Source organism: Suricata suricatta, chromosome 7, assembly GCF_006229205.1.
Source record: "Suricata suricatta isolate VVHF042 chromosome 7, meerkat_22Aug2017_6uvM2_HiC, whole genome shotgun sequence".
Taxonomy (NCBI): Eukaryota; Metazoa; Chordata; class Mammalia; order Carnivora; family Herpestidae; genus Suricata; species Suricata suricatta.
Window position 1 is genome coordinate 29,337,398 of NC_043706.1, and position 14,201 is coordinate 29,351,598.

Below are 14,201 nucleotides of genomic sequence, written 5' to 3' on the forward strand. Positions count from 1 at the left end.
GGGTTTTCTTTTGTTGCTGCCCTGAATTCTTTGGTAAATAACATGAAGCCTGAAGGTTTTGTCTGCAAAACATGTGAGCTGCCTTCATAAGTGTACAGGTAATGAACCGTTACCACACTTAATGGAGGTTTTAAATTTCTAGAGCTAGAAACTGGAAATAACAGTACCACACTCTCGGGCTTTGTAATCTGTATTTTTTATGTGAATTTTTTTAAACATCAAAATGAGTATTGTGTGAAATTTTAATTCTATAGAATCAAATTCTGTAAAAATTTTGCCAACTGCTCTTGCGTATCAAAACAAATTTATAAATATTTTTAAAACATCTCAAGGCACATGGGTGGCTCAGTCAGTTACTTGTCCAACACTTTGTTTCATCTGAGGTCATGAACTCACGGTTTGTGAATTCGAGCCCCACATCAAGCTCAGTGCTGACAGTATAGAGCCTTCTTGGGATTCTCTCTCTCACTCTCTCTGTCCTTCCCTGCTCTCTCTCTCTCAAAATAAATAAAAAATATTTTACGAAGTCTTATCCAGGTTTACAGTGTAATATTTGTTCTATAAAAAGCTGTATATCAAAAACAATTCAAGAACTCATAATAAAGTAAACTTGAAAATGTGCAAGTTCACTAGAGATGACTGTTGTATATGGATTACCCTGTTGTATACGGATAAAGGTTTAAATGGTTATTATATTGTAAAATACATTGAGTTTTTTTATTCCTTAGTTATCATACATTATCTCCTTTAAAAAATAATGTTAAGTATTAATTTTTATTGTTGGAAGCCATTTCTGAACTCACTAAGCTGAGAAAACACCTTATGAGGTAAGGTGGGTTTTGCAAGGCCTCCTGCCCTCAGATGGTAACCCATGTCTACCCCCCACCCAGTTATTTTTTGAACACTGACTCCCCAAGGCACCTTGCTGATTGGTGCCAGGAGTGATTTGTCCCTTTATTCTAAAATATGCAGATTGAACCTTATGAAGGAACTTATTATAAGAATTTCTTCTTTTGTGATTATTGGAGCAAATATTGCATTCCCTGAAAAACCTGTTTACTTGCCCTCAAGAAAACAGGCTATTGACCCCTGCTCATACAGAACTTTTACCTTTACTATGTTAAAAACATTGCCTTGTATTTAAATGCTAAAGATATCTTCCTTCCCCATATGATAAGCATCTAAGTGACCTATATCAATCACTATTGATAAAGATTATGCATGAGTCTTCTACAATCTATGTTCTGGGAAAATTTTACATGCCAAAGAATTTGTCATCAGAAATCATTGTCTAAGGCAAATGCCACTTCTGTGTTGACCCCATACATTTTTTTTACAATAAATAAAGCTGGCTCTCAGGTCAGTGCAGAGATGCCTGCCTGGTGATCATAAAGAAACGCATGGCTCTCTCATTCCCTCCCTCTTTCACCAACCCCTTCCTTCCTTCCTTCAGGGACCCCTAGACCTGCTGGAGCTGGACTCCAGCATTTTATGTCATCTATTAATTTACCAACTAGTTACCTTGTAAACAAGAAGTCACGATAGTACTGAATTTGTACTAGTTATGACTTGTAAGTTTGGTCATGTGAAGCAACTAATTAAAATTCTCATTTTTGTCATTTAAATGACATTTAGAGCTTCAAGAATAATTTTGTATGCAATGCTCTTTTAAATTCTGATGAATCTCATCAAATTGCAGTACTCTTCATTATAAAAATAACTGAGAATCCATTAGATGTTCTTCAAGACCACAAACAGGCTGGCTATTTGGTTGTTGAAACTGGCTATTTTTAGTAGGATCTATTGGTTTAGATTACTATCTGAGAATGTCATGATTCCCTCCTGGATGGAGGAGACAGAAGAACATTTAATTCATAACATTTGTATGAAGCAATGCAAACAAAAATTAAGTTGCTTTTCCTTGAGTGAATCTTGCCTGAATAAAACAATGAAACAATAAGAAAAAGTGGGGCACCTGGGTGGCTCAGTTGGTTAAGTGTCTGACTTGTGATTTCGGCTCAGGTCACAAACTCCTAATCATGAGGTGAACTCCTGCTTCAGGCTCCATGCTGAGCGTGGAGTCTGCTTAAGATTCTCTCTGCCCATCTTCCCACTCACCCACATGCACTAGGAATAAATAAATAAATAAACAAACAAACAAATAGCTTTTTCTTTACAAAAAAAAAGAACAGTCTAACTTGTAAATGAATGACTATTGAAATAGTACACACTGTGGATATATTTTAAAGCCTTTTGTTCTGCTTGTTCTGTGGTTATGTCTAAGACTATAGTACATGATTCTCTTTAAAGTATAATAAGTACTGTGAATACGTTGGTTCAGATGTTTCAATTTAACAGTAAAACAATAAATATATCACCAAAAAATCATTAAAAAATATTTAGAGACACTTGAAAACAAAACTCAATATATCCAAACTTATAGAATACAAGGAAAACAATGCTAATGGGGAAATTTATAGCTGCAAATGCTTAGATCAACATAGATCTCAAATCAACAACCAAACCCTACAACTTAAGGGCTAGTAAAAGAACAGTAAATAAGAAAAACAATTAAGAAAATCAATGAAGTAAAAAACTGGTTCTTTGCAAAGATCAATAGCATTGACAAAGCTTTACCTAGACTGACTAAGGACATAAAGAGAGAAAACACACTACTAAAATCAGAAAGGAAGGGCACCTGGGCAGTTCAGTAGGTTAGTATCCAACTTCAGCTTAGGTAATGATCTCATGGTTCCTGAGTTCAGACCCATAATTGGACTCTGTGCTCAGAGTCTGGAGCCTGCTTTGGATTCTGGGTCTCCCTCTCTCTCTGTCCCTTTCTGGCTCGCTCTCTCTCTCTTTCTCTCTCTCTCTCTCTCTCTCTCTCTCTCACTTGCTCTCTCAAAAATAAATAAACATTTAAAAAATAAAAAGTAAAATAATAATAAAATCAGAAAGGAAAGCATACATACAATTACTTATTCTACAGAAATAAAGAGGATTATAAGAGAACACTATAAAGAACTGTTTGCCAAAATTTGGAAAACCTAAATGAAATGGATGGATTCCCTGAAACTAAAACCTATCAAGACACAATTTGAAAAAAATAGAATATCTGAACAGACATATAACAAGAAATGATATTAAATTAGTAATCAAACAACTGACAAAGAAAAGCTTGGACCTCATGGCTTTACTGATGAACTTTACCAAACACGGAACTAACACCAATCCTTTTCAAACTCTTGCCAAAAATTTAAAGAAAGGGGAAACTCTTCTTAAGTCATTCTCTAAAGCCATCATGGTCCTGATACCAAAGACAGACAAAGATACTACAAGAGAAGAATGCTGGCGAGGATGTGGAGAAATGGGCACCCTCCTACACTATTGGTGGGGATGTAAAATGGTGCAGTCACTCTGGAATACAATATGGAGGTTCCTCAAAAAACTATCAGTAGAACTCCCCTATGACCCGGCAATAGCACTGCTAGGGGTTTACCCAAGGGATAAAGGCTTGCTGATGCATAGAAGCACATGTACCCCAAAGTTCATAGTGGCACTTTCTACAATAGCCAAATCATGGAAAGAGCCTAAATGTCCATCACCTGATGAATGAATAAAGAAAATGTGGTGTGTGTGTATATATATATAAACAATGGAGTACTATATGGCATTGAGAAAGAATAAAATATGGCCATTTGTAGCAAAGTGGATGGACCTCAAGGGTGTCATGTTAAGCGAAATAAGTTAGGCGGAGAAGGACAGATACCATATGTTTTCACTCATAGGTCTATCAAGAGAAACCTACCAGGACCACAGGGAGGGTAAGGGGGAAAGAGTTGGGGAGAGGGAGGGACGTGAATCGTGAGAGACTCTTGAATACTGAAAATGAACCAAGGGCTGGAGGGGGAAGGGGAAGGGGGTGATGGTCATGGAGGAGGGCACTTGTGGGGAAGAGCACTGGGTGTTATATGGAAACCAATTTGACAATAAACTATATTTTTTAAAAAGATACTACAAGAGAAGAAAGCTACAAATCAATATCCCTGATGAATATTGGTGCAAAATTCAACAAAATACTAGCAAATTGAATTCAGAAGCATATTAAAAAGATTATACATCATGACCAAGTGGGGTTCATTCCTGGAATTCAAGGATGTGTCAACATAAGAAATCAATCAAGTAATATATCATATTAACAAAATTAAGGTTAAAAAAACCATGATCATCCCAATAATGCTAAAAAAGAAAAAACCAACACCTTTTCATTATAAAAGCACTTATCAAGAAATAAACAACAACAAGACATAAAAGGACATTATCCCAACATAATAAAATCCAATTATAAACACCCCAGTTAATATCAATGTTGAAAGCCTAAGAGATTTTCCCTGAAGATCAGGAACAAGGCAAGGATGCCTACTCTCACCACTTCTAGTCAATATGATATTGGAAGTTATAGCCAGAGCAATTAGGCAAGAAAAAGATATAAAAGGCATCCAGATTGGAAAAAAAAGGAGTAAGTCTATCCCTGTTTCATTATATAATCTTCAAAGTAGAAACCCAAAAAAATTCCACACAAAAAAAACCTGTTAAAATTAATAATTGGATTCAGAAAAGTTGCAGGATTAAAAGATCACATGAAAAAAATCACTTCTATTTTTCTACACTCAAAATAAACAAGTCAAAAAGACATTAAGAAAACAATTCTAGGGCTGCCTGGATGGCTCAGTCAGTTAAGCCTCTGACTTCATCTCAGGTCATGATCTCACAGTTCGTGGGTTCGAGCCTCACATCAAGCTCTGTGCTGACAGCTCAGAGCCTGGAGCTTGCTTCCGATTCTGTGTCTCCCTCTGCCTCTGCCCCTCTCCTGCTCATGCTTCATCTCTCTCTGTCTCTCAAAAATAAGTAAATATTAAAAAATTTAAAAAAGAAAACAATCCTATTCATACTAGCATGAATAAAAATACAATATATGGAAAACTGATCTCACCAAGGAGGCAAAAACTTGTACAGGGAAAACTAAGAAAATTGCTGAAAGAAATCAGTGAAGACATTAAGAAATAGAAAGACTTTTCTGGATTGAAAGACTTAATATTATTAAGCTACTTATAATACCCACAGCAATCAAAAGATTCAATGCAATCCCTGTCAGAATCCCATGATATATTTTGCAGAAATAGAAAAATCATACAGAATTTTATTCAGGGTCAAGGAACACTGAAAGGCAAAACAGTCATAAGAAAGAACAAATTTGAAGGTCTAATTTTGAATTTCATAATTTTGAAACTTACTAAAAAGTGACAGTAATCAAAACAGTGTGATACTAGCATAAAAATAGGTATACATACTTATAGATTAACAGAGTCCAGAAAATAACTTGGATATATGATCAACTGACTATTGACAAGAGTGCCAAGACCATTCATTGGGAAAGGATTGTCATTTCAACAAATGAAATTGGGAAAACTTGATATCCGCATACAAAAGAATAAAGTTGACCCATACCTAACGCCACATTCAAAATAATCTCAAAATGGATTATAGACCTCATCATATGGCTAAAACTAAGAATCTTAGATGAAAAGCATATGGCAAAGCTTCCTAACATTAGATTTGACAATGATTTATTGAATGTGACATGAAAGGCACAGGCAACAACAGAAAAAATATACAAATTGGGCCTGATGAAAATTTAAAACTTTTGTGCATCAAAGAACAGTATCAACAGAGTAAGAATGCAATCCTTAGAATGGGAGAAAATATTTCCAAATCACATTTGACAAGGGACTAATATTCAGAACACATTAGACAACTCCCGAGATGAAAAAAGACAAACAACCTGATTTAAAAGTGGTCCAAGGACTTGATTAGGTATTTCTCCAAAGAAGATTTACAATGGCCAACAAGCATATGAGAAGAGTGCAACATCAGTAATCATTAGGGAAATGCAAATCAAAATCACAGTGAGATACCAATTCATAGACAATGAAGTGATTCCTTCCAGCACTCATACAAGGGGACAAATGATGGTCCATGGATATCACTTCACATACACTAGAATGGCTACTATTTTTTAATGTTTATTTATTTTAGGAGACACAGTGCAAGCAGGGGAGGGGCAGAGAGGGAAACACAGAATCTGAAGCAGGCTCCAGGCTCTGAGCTGTCAGCACAGAGCCTGACACGGAGCTCGTGGTCATGTGGGATCATGAACTGGGCTGAAGTTGGACACCCAACCAACTGAGCCACCCAGGCACCCCTAGAATGGCTACTATTTAAAAAATAACAAAAGAACATGTGGTGGTGAGCAGAAGAAATTGGAACCTTTGTACATTGTTGGGAATGTCAAATGAGCGGCCACTATGGAAAACGGTATGAAGCTTCCTCAAAAAATTAAATATAGAATTATCATATAACCCAGCCTTATATTTGTGGGTATATATTCAAAAGAATTGACAGAAGAGACAGAAACAGATACTTGTAAGCCCATACTCATAAGCATTCTTTACAATAGCCAAAAGGAATTAAGTAACTTAATTGTCCATCAATAGAACAAGGGATAAGCAAATTACAGTGCATACATGCAGTGGAACACTATATGGCCTTAAAAAGAAGGAACAACCCGACACATGCACAAAGGAACCTTGAGAAGCTTGTGTTGACTGAAATAAACCAGCCACCAAAACACAAGTGCTGTATGATTCCACTTATATATGGCACCTACAATAGTCCAATTGATAGAGACAGGACATAGAGTGGTAGTTTGCAGGGGATGTGAGAGGGGATAATGATGGATTTATGTTAAATGGATAAAGAGTTTTAGTCTTGAAATATGAAAACAGTTGAAGATGAATGGTGTTGATGGTTGCCTTGCAGGATGGATGTACTTACACACTGAACAGTACGCCTAAAAACTGTGTACTTTAGATGGTAACTTTTACATTTTATGTGTTAAAATCATGGTAAATTTGGTAACTGATGGTAACTACCATAATTTTCTAAACATTAAAAACGAAGTTAATGATTTTTTTAAGATGCAGGAAGTGTCCACCCGATTAAGTTTTGTGAATCCAGAGGTCGGGGGCATGCGGGGATATTCCTTCCAAGGTAAGACGTAGATTGTTACCTGCTGCATCTCTCACTGCAAAGAAAGGAGGACATGGCCCAGGGGGCACATGGGGTTCCAGCAGCACACATTTCACACCTAGGTGTATTGTTTGGCACAGCTCTGGATGACCTAGAGGGATGCTAGCTTTAAGTGGGACCAGAACAGAAAGATCCAGGCCATGCTACATTCAGATACTATCCATTGGACCCCTTGATGGTAGAAGTGTCAATGGTGGGAAATTTGCAGTGTGGAGCTGAGGAAAGCACTAGCAGGAGAATCACATGCTGGTACCTCAGATATTGTCATAAGGCCATGCCATCCACAAAGAGTAGTAGATTCCCTTTTAGAAGTAACGTGTAGTGTGTTTCAGGACCTGAGAAGACAGAATGTTTGTCCATAGGACCCCAAGCAGGCACATGATTGAAAATGACAATACGCAGGGCAGCTGGTGGCTCAGTCAGATAAGCAACTGCCTCTTGATTTCAGCTCAAGCCATGATCTCATGGTTTGTGAGATCAAGCCCCACGTCAGGCTCCATGCTGAATGTGTGGCGCCTGCTCGGTTCTCTCTCTCTGTCTCTGTCTCTCTCAAAATAAACTTTTTAAAAATGACCATATATGCTGGCTTCTGTATAACATACTAGGGTCATAAATTAGCTAGGTCCACAGCAATCCATCCTAAATGGAAATGGTCTGCTGGCACTGAAGCCTGAATCACATGTTAACACTCACCAGAAAACATCCATCCCCGAAGAGGCACTGAAACACTAAGCAAACAAGTTGACTTAGCAAGGCTTTATCACTGGTCAGCCCAGGACTCGTGGAATGGGCTCATGAATGGAGTGACCACATGGCAGAGATAAAGCCACACATGGATCCAGCAGCAATGATTCCCATTTAGTCTACTGCTACCTCTGAATGACCAACCTGTCAGAAACAGAGGCCAACACTGGGCCCTGCTCCAGCACTCTCTTGAGGTGGTCAAATGTCCATGAGGTGACAAGTTGACTACATTGAGCCCCTTCTACCTTGGAAGGACCCAGAGACTCATCCTCACAGGGACAGACACCTATGCCATGTGTTCGTTGGCTCTCATTTCCTACCCACAGAGCCAGTGACACTATCTAGGGGCTATCAAAATGCCTGATCCATGTGCTCAGAATTCCTTTTAACACAGTATGTGACTGAGGGTCCCCTCACAGTGAAGAAGGTGCAGGATGTGCTATGACCATGGGATCCACCAGTCACGTCACATTTCAGATGGTCCAGGTCTAGTCAGCCACACAGAATGCTGGATGGCCTTCTAAGGCACAAGCTATCAGTTTTAGGGGGGAAAAATCTGCCATTTTCCATGCTGCAGAATATTTATTGAATCAGACCGCTCTATATGGTGCTGTGGTTTCAAGAAGAATGTGTGAGTCCAGGAACCAAGTGATGGAAGCAAGTATCACTCCACTTACCATTGCTTCCAGTCACCCACTGGGGGAAGTTATGCTTCTTTTTTCTGCAATTCTGGGCACGGCAGTGCGGAGGTCTTGGAAATGAGGATTTTGATTGAACTTCATACCCATTATGGCTGCCACCAGGGTGTTTGGACTTCTCCGTGTGCCCAGGGGAGAGGTCTGCTCTTCTCCAGGCAGAAGTAATCCACCCTGACCCTCAGGAGGGGGTGGGGCTCCTCTTTCACAATTGGGATAAGAGGAATGCAGGGGAACTCCGGTGGCAGACTTGGGTGCCTGCTGGCTCTCCCCTGCCCCATTGCAACTATGAAAGGACAAATGCAGGAAACCATCCTGAAAAGGCCTTCATTTCCCAGGGCCCAGACCCCTCAAGGAGGAAGGTTTGGGTCACACTCCCAGGTAAGTCACAAGGGCCCCCACACCGGTGCTCTGCAGTCCATGGCAGGATTTGTGCAGAGGTCCTGCTTCCCGTGGGTTGGGTCCACACAGTAACAGGTCACAGAAGGGACAGGAAGGCAGGCGGTGTCTGGGTGGCATGGGGCTCTCTGATGGCTGACTGTAGCTGAGGACTCCCCTCCGGCCTTGCTCACTTCACTTAGGTTGCCTGCTGGTCTGTGATAGTGCAACACACCTTTCTCCTGGGGACCATAACGTGGGGTCAGACTGGCATCCCGGTCTGCTGGGTCTTCCAGCATTTTCTGACTACCTCTCCTATGTTCTGACAGGTATTTCCTCTGATAACATTATGGTGAATGAACCCTGTTCTGTCTTGGCACCTGCTTCCTGGAGGACCTACAAAATCATTTCCATGTGTAAACCAACCACCTACCCTTATTCCATCCGTAAATTCCTCCTCTTTGTCCAGCTCCTCCCATCAGCCTCTGCTTCAGTGCATTTGTCTTTGTTTGAGAGGTTTTTGTTGTTTTAAGCCAGTAATTTGGGGGGTTACCTAGTACACAGCAGTAGACTGCTAATAAAGCTCTCTGAAATTTCTTTTATTCTACATCTCTTTTGTTTCCTTGCACTTTGAAAATGTTGTCTATACTCACTGTTTGCAATTCCTCTCCTCTTGTTCTTGCTTTCATTTTCTATTTTCTTTTGTCCTTCCTTGTGTCCATCTGGATCCCCTCTTTCCCTCCTCTGTCTTTATTATGGATGATTCTAAAAATATAAGATAAAAGATTCCAAAGGAATAAAATAATTCTATATGGTGATGCTGAAAGGAAGCATATCTGCACTTAGAGGCTGCACATACAATAACAAGGTACGTGGAATACAAGTAAAGGAAATCAAGTTATGAATAGGGTCAGAACTGAGCAGTCCTGCAACCAGGCAGTGACGGTCACACTTACTTCCTGCCCTTCAGTGAAAGAGCTGCCTCTCAGCTTTCATTTTCAGAGCAATCAGAACAGCAACATAAACACATGCACATTTCTAGTGAAAGGTTACACTGGCCCAAGCACTTTGGAAATCAAGTTGGCGTGTGCCGGTCTGGTTACAGCACATCTCGCATACATTCCAGCAATCCTCCTCCTGATCGTCCACTCTGGGGGATCTCTGGCCCATGTGTCCCAGAAGACAGGTGCACTAACGTTGATAGGAAAAACTGGAATGATCACATAAAACAGAAATAGGAAAATATCAAATAGAGTGAGTCACAAAATGTAAAACTTTACAAGCAGCAAAAATGAGTGAACTACACCTCTCACATCAGAGATAAGTCAACTAGACATGACCTTGAATCACAGAAGAGTATGTGCGGCATGTGTTCATTTACAGGAAGATTAAAACAGGCCAAAAAAAATATTTTGTTTGGAAATATATATGTTTATTGTAATTTCTTTTTATTTTTTTAATTTTATTTTTGAGAGACAGAGATAGCGCGAGCAGGGGAGGGTCAGAGACAGAGGGAGACACAGAATCTGAAGCAGGCTCCAGGCTCTGAGCTAGTTGTCAGCACAGAGCCCAATGCGGGGCTCGAACCCACAAACTGTGAGATCCTGACCTGAGCCGAACCAGGACACTTAACTGACTGAGCCACTCAGGCGCCCTGTGCTTATTGTAATTTCTTTAGAGCCACTCAAAGGAATTGTAACTAGGAGTCTCAGGACAAAATTTACACTTGGGGGATGGGACTGGGGATGGTCCACGGGACTTCATTCCTTCTGTTTCTTGTCCCAGTGCAGATGTCCAGCGGGTCAGAACTCCTTAAACTGGCATTTTTCAGGGGTCCCTGCGTTGTTCAGTCAGTTAAGTGTCCGACTTCGGCTCAGGTCATGATCTCATAGTTCAAGAGTTTGAGCCCCACGTCGGGCTCTGTGCTGACTGACAGCTCAGAGCCTGGAGCCTGCTTCAGAGTCCATGTCTCCTTCTCTCTCTGTCCCTGCCCTACTCATGCTCTGTTCCTCTCAAAAATAACCAAACATTAAAAAAATGTTTTTAAAAAACTGGCATTTTTCAAAATGGAGTTTGTTAACCATTCCAGGTTAATGTTTTTAAGGAAATTAAAAATGACATACCAAAGTTCATTTCAAGGATACTTCATAAGAACTATTTACATAGGAGCAAAACCACAGTCAATTATTCTGAACCATGTTAAAGGATACAGAAAGTTATAGCAATGGCTTTGGCTACATATAGGTCATTTGATCTTTCGTTCACTGGCATCTCTATTGATTTCTGGTATACATTGTTGCATATGGTGTACAAGGCAAAGGATTTGATGGGTCACATTAACATCACATGCAACCGGACTCAATATATTCAGAGAATGAAAAAGTACATTGTTGCTAAATGTAAATTAATCTGGAAATCATACAAAAGAATAACCATAGAAAAAAATGAATGGAAATGACAACAGAGCTGCTTTTAAAAAAATTAGTACACAGTAACAGTGCTTTTTAGAATTTGTAAATGCCTAAATCTCTTCTACAAAATTTCATTGAAAACCATACTGAGATGTTGAATTTATTATAAATGTTCAATTTCTATAAACTTCTCATTATTACTTTCCAATGACAAATTTGAAGCATTTAATAAAAATAATGAGTGAAAGAAGCGTTTGACTTACAAAATCCAAAATCGATATTTAATTTTTATTTTGGTTTTAACGTGTACCTAAATCCTTGACATCCTCCCTTCCAGAGGGGGATCTGAATGGCCTTCTCTTGGATGCAGCTGCACTCAAAGATTCACTTCTAACTAGCAGAAAGGGCTAATGTAATGGTGTGTGACCCTGGGTCTCAGGATGCAAAACTCATGGCAGCTTCCAGCTGAGTTTCTCTCTTTCTCTTTTTCTCTCTCTCTTTCTCTCTGTCTGTCTCTCTCTCTCTAATTACTTGCTCTGGGAGAAGAAGCTACCTAGTCATTAGCCACCTTAAAAGATCTCTTGGAACCATCTGGGGAAAAAAGGAGGCTTCTTCCAACAGCCATGTAGGGGACCCTTGTTTCCTGTGAACCCCCAGCCCCACTCAGGCCATCAGATGGTGCAGTCCTGGTGGACAACTTGACTGTGACCTTGAGAGAGGCCCTGAGCAGCAGCGCTCAGGGGACCCTCTCCTGAATTCCTGACCCTGGGAAACAGTGGGAGACAATGAACATGTGCTGTTCGGAGCTGCCGAGTCTCCGGTAATGTGATGCAGCAGCACACAACTGCTACAGGATCCAAAGAACAGGATGAACTCTCCCACTTTACTTTCTATTGGCTCTGAATTAACTATGAGATGGTAAACATCATCGCTTGGTTTTAAGATTTAAGAAGAATATCTATATCTAAGGGACAGGCATATTATTAACATTCAAACAATCTATTTATTTGAACTTTATCTCTGACTGTGATCCAATTAGACAAAGAGGAAGAACCGGGCTGTCCCAGGCAGGTTCCAAGATGCTGCCCTAACCGACCTCAGGTTGTTCATATGTTCCCAGTTGTTGGCACAAACACTAAGCCAGGTGCTGGTGGGAAGGGACTTTGCACATGCAGTTAAGGGTCATATCAGCTGAATTATAATAGGAGGGTTATTGTGGGTAATCCTGACCTCATCAGGTGAGCCCTTAATAGGATGGGGTCTTCCTGAGTGAAGGCCTGGCAGAGTGAGCAGGACTCAGTGGGAGGGAGGCCTTGACAGTGGAAGGGGTCACTGGGCAAGCAGTGCTGGTGGCTGCAGGAGCTGAGAGCAGCCATCCCACTGACATTGTGCAAGGAAGTGGGGACCGCAGTCCTCCAGCTCCAAGAAATGGAATTCTGCCAACATCTCTGTGCAAGCTTGGAGGGGACATTAAGCTCTAGGTGCAAATACTGCCTGTGACACCCAGGAGAGGACCCTCAGCGTCACAGCGGATGGCTGACCTGCAGAACTGGGACACATGGAAGGGTGCTGTGGGAAGTCACTATGTTTCAGGGAATTTGTTCTCCAGCAATAGAAAACCACTGCACAGCCTCAGTGTGCATTGTGGTCTTGCCTCTGGAATGGATTTATGAGTCCTCAGGCACACTGGATGGATGAAATAAAATCTGTCCTCATTTTTGTTTATGTACTTTTCACTTTATGATTTTGTATGATGGAATTAAATTCTAATAGTCATATTTCATTCATTCATTTAACAACAATTAGTTTAGTGCCTATTATGCACCAGGAGAGGATTTTAATGCTGGGGAGACAGCTTTCACCAAAACAGCCCAAAGCCCCTGTGCTCATGGGTCCTACATTCTAGAGGCTTCCCAAGAGTGAGACAGAGCCATTGAAGCATTTTCAGTGAAGACATGACATGACCTAACTCACATTAGCACGATCACTGACCCCTGTGGGGAGAAGAGCCCCAGGTGGCAGGCAGGTGATGGGGTGGCACCAGTGCCACAATCCAGGGGTGAGAGGCTGGTGGAGACTAAAGGGAGGAGAGGGCCTGAGGGATGAGAGACAGGGAGAAGGGCTGCAGGTGCTGGGTGAGGAAAAGAAGCAGAGGGAAAGAATTCTAAGTAATGGAACTCTCATATTTATAGATTTTTAAATAAATCTATATCTGCAGGGCTTGGCAAGATATTCTCTGCATACAGTATTTACTACACTCTGGGGCTGCCTGAAAAGCCATTGTCTCCTTCTGTTAACCAGGGTAAAGAAAACGATACCGAGTGCCCCAATAATATGTACATAACCTGTGTATGAATTCAAACACAGGAAATGGGTGAACACGAGTGAAGGGCATTTGACTGCACCAAACACTTGCTGCTTGGGGGTGATTAAAGCTTGTCCACTCTTCCAGAGGAAATAGACAGTAACAATGGGACATCCATGGACAGAGGACATGTCCAGGACCCACACAGATGATCTCGGGGCTAGGGAATGAAGAAGGTCATGTTAAAAACAGGAGTCACTGATATATTGTTTGGGAAAACCCAAGAGCTTTGTGAGTCTGACTGCTGTGCGGTATGGTCACTTTGCTGTCAGAAGGGGCCAAAACCACTTTTACAGATTAAATTCCTGATGTTTCTCAGGGAAACACAAATCAAAACCACACTGAGATACCACCTCACGCCAGTCAGAGTGGCTAAAATGAACAAAGCAAGAGACTATAGATGTTGGAGAGGGTGTGGAGAGATGGGCACCCTCTTACACTGTTGGTGGCAATGTAAAC

General features: G+C 40.7%; 1 protein-coding gene, 1 long non-coding RNA gene and 1 pseudogene across 3 annotated transcripts in view; 1 reads left to right on the forward strand and 2 right to left on the reverse strand.

The window, feature by feature from the left end:
* LOC115295435 (class I histocompatibility antigen, Gogo-B*0103 alpha chain-like) overlaps positions 1 to 14,201 on the reverse strand; it is a 157,910-nt gene that overhangs the window by 93,987 nt on the left and 49,722 nt on the right. The gene's annotated exons all lie outside the window — the stretch shown is intronic.
* The window catches only part of LOC115295440, a 32,338-nt pseudogene that overhangs the window by 15,863 nt on the left and 2,274 nt on the right, over positions 1 to 14,201 (forward strand).
* Positions 8,456 to 10,317, reverse strand: LOC115295445. Of its 2 annotated transcripts, XR_003910400.1 has the most exons (3): positions 9,923 to 10,317; positions 9,620 to 9,731; positions 8,456 to 9,208 (listed from the first exon to the last, which is right to left on the reverse strand). It is a non-coding gene; the product is annotated as an uncharacterized LOC115295445 (long non-coding RNA). The 2 variants fall into 2 exon arrangements; XR_003910399.1 differs by having other exon boundaries at positions 9,620 to 10,317.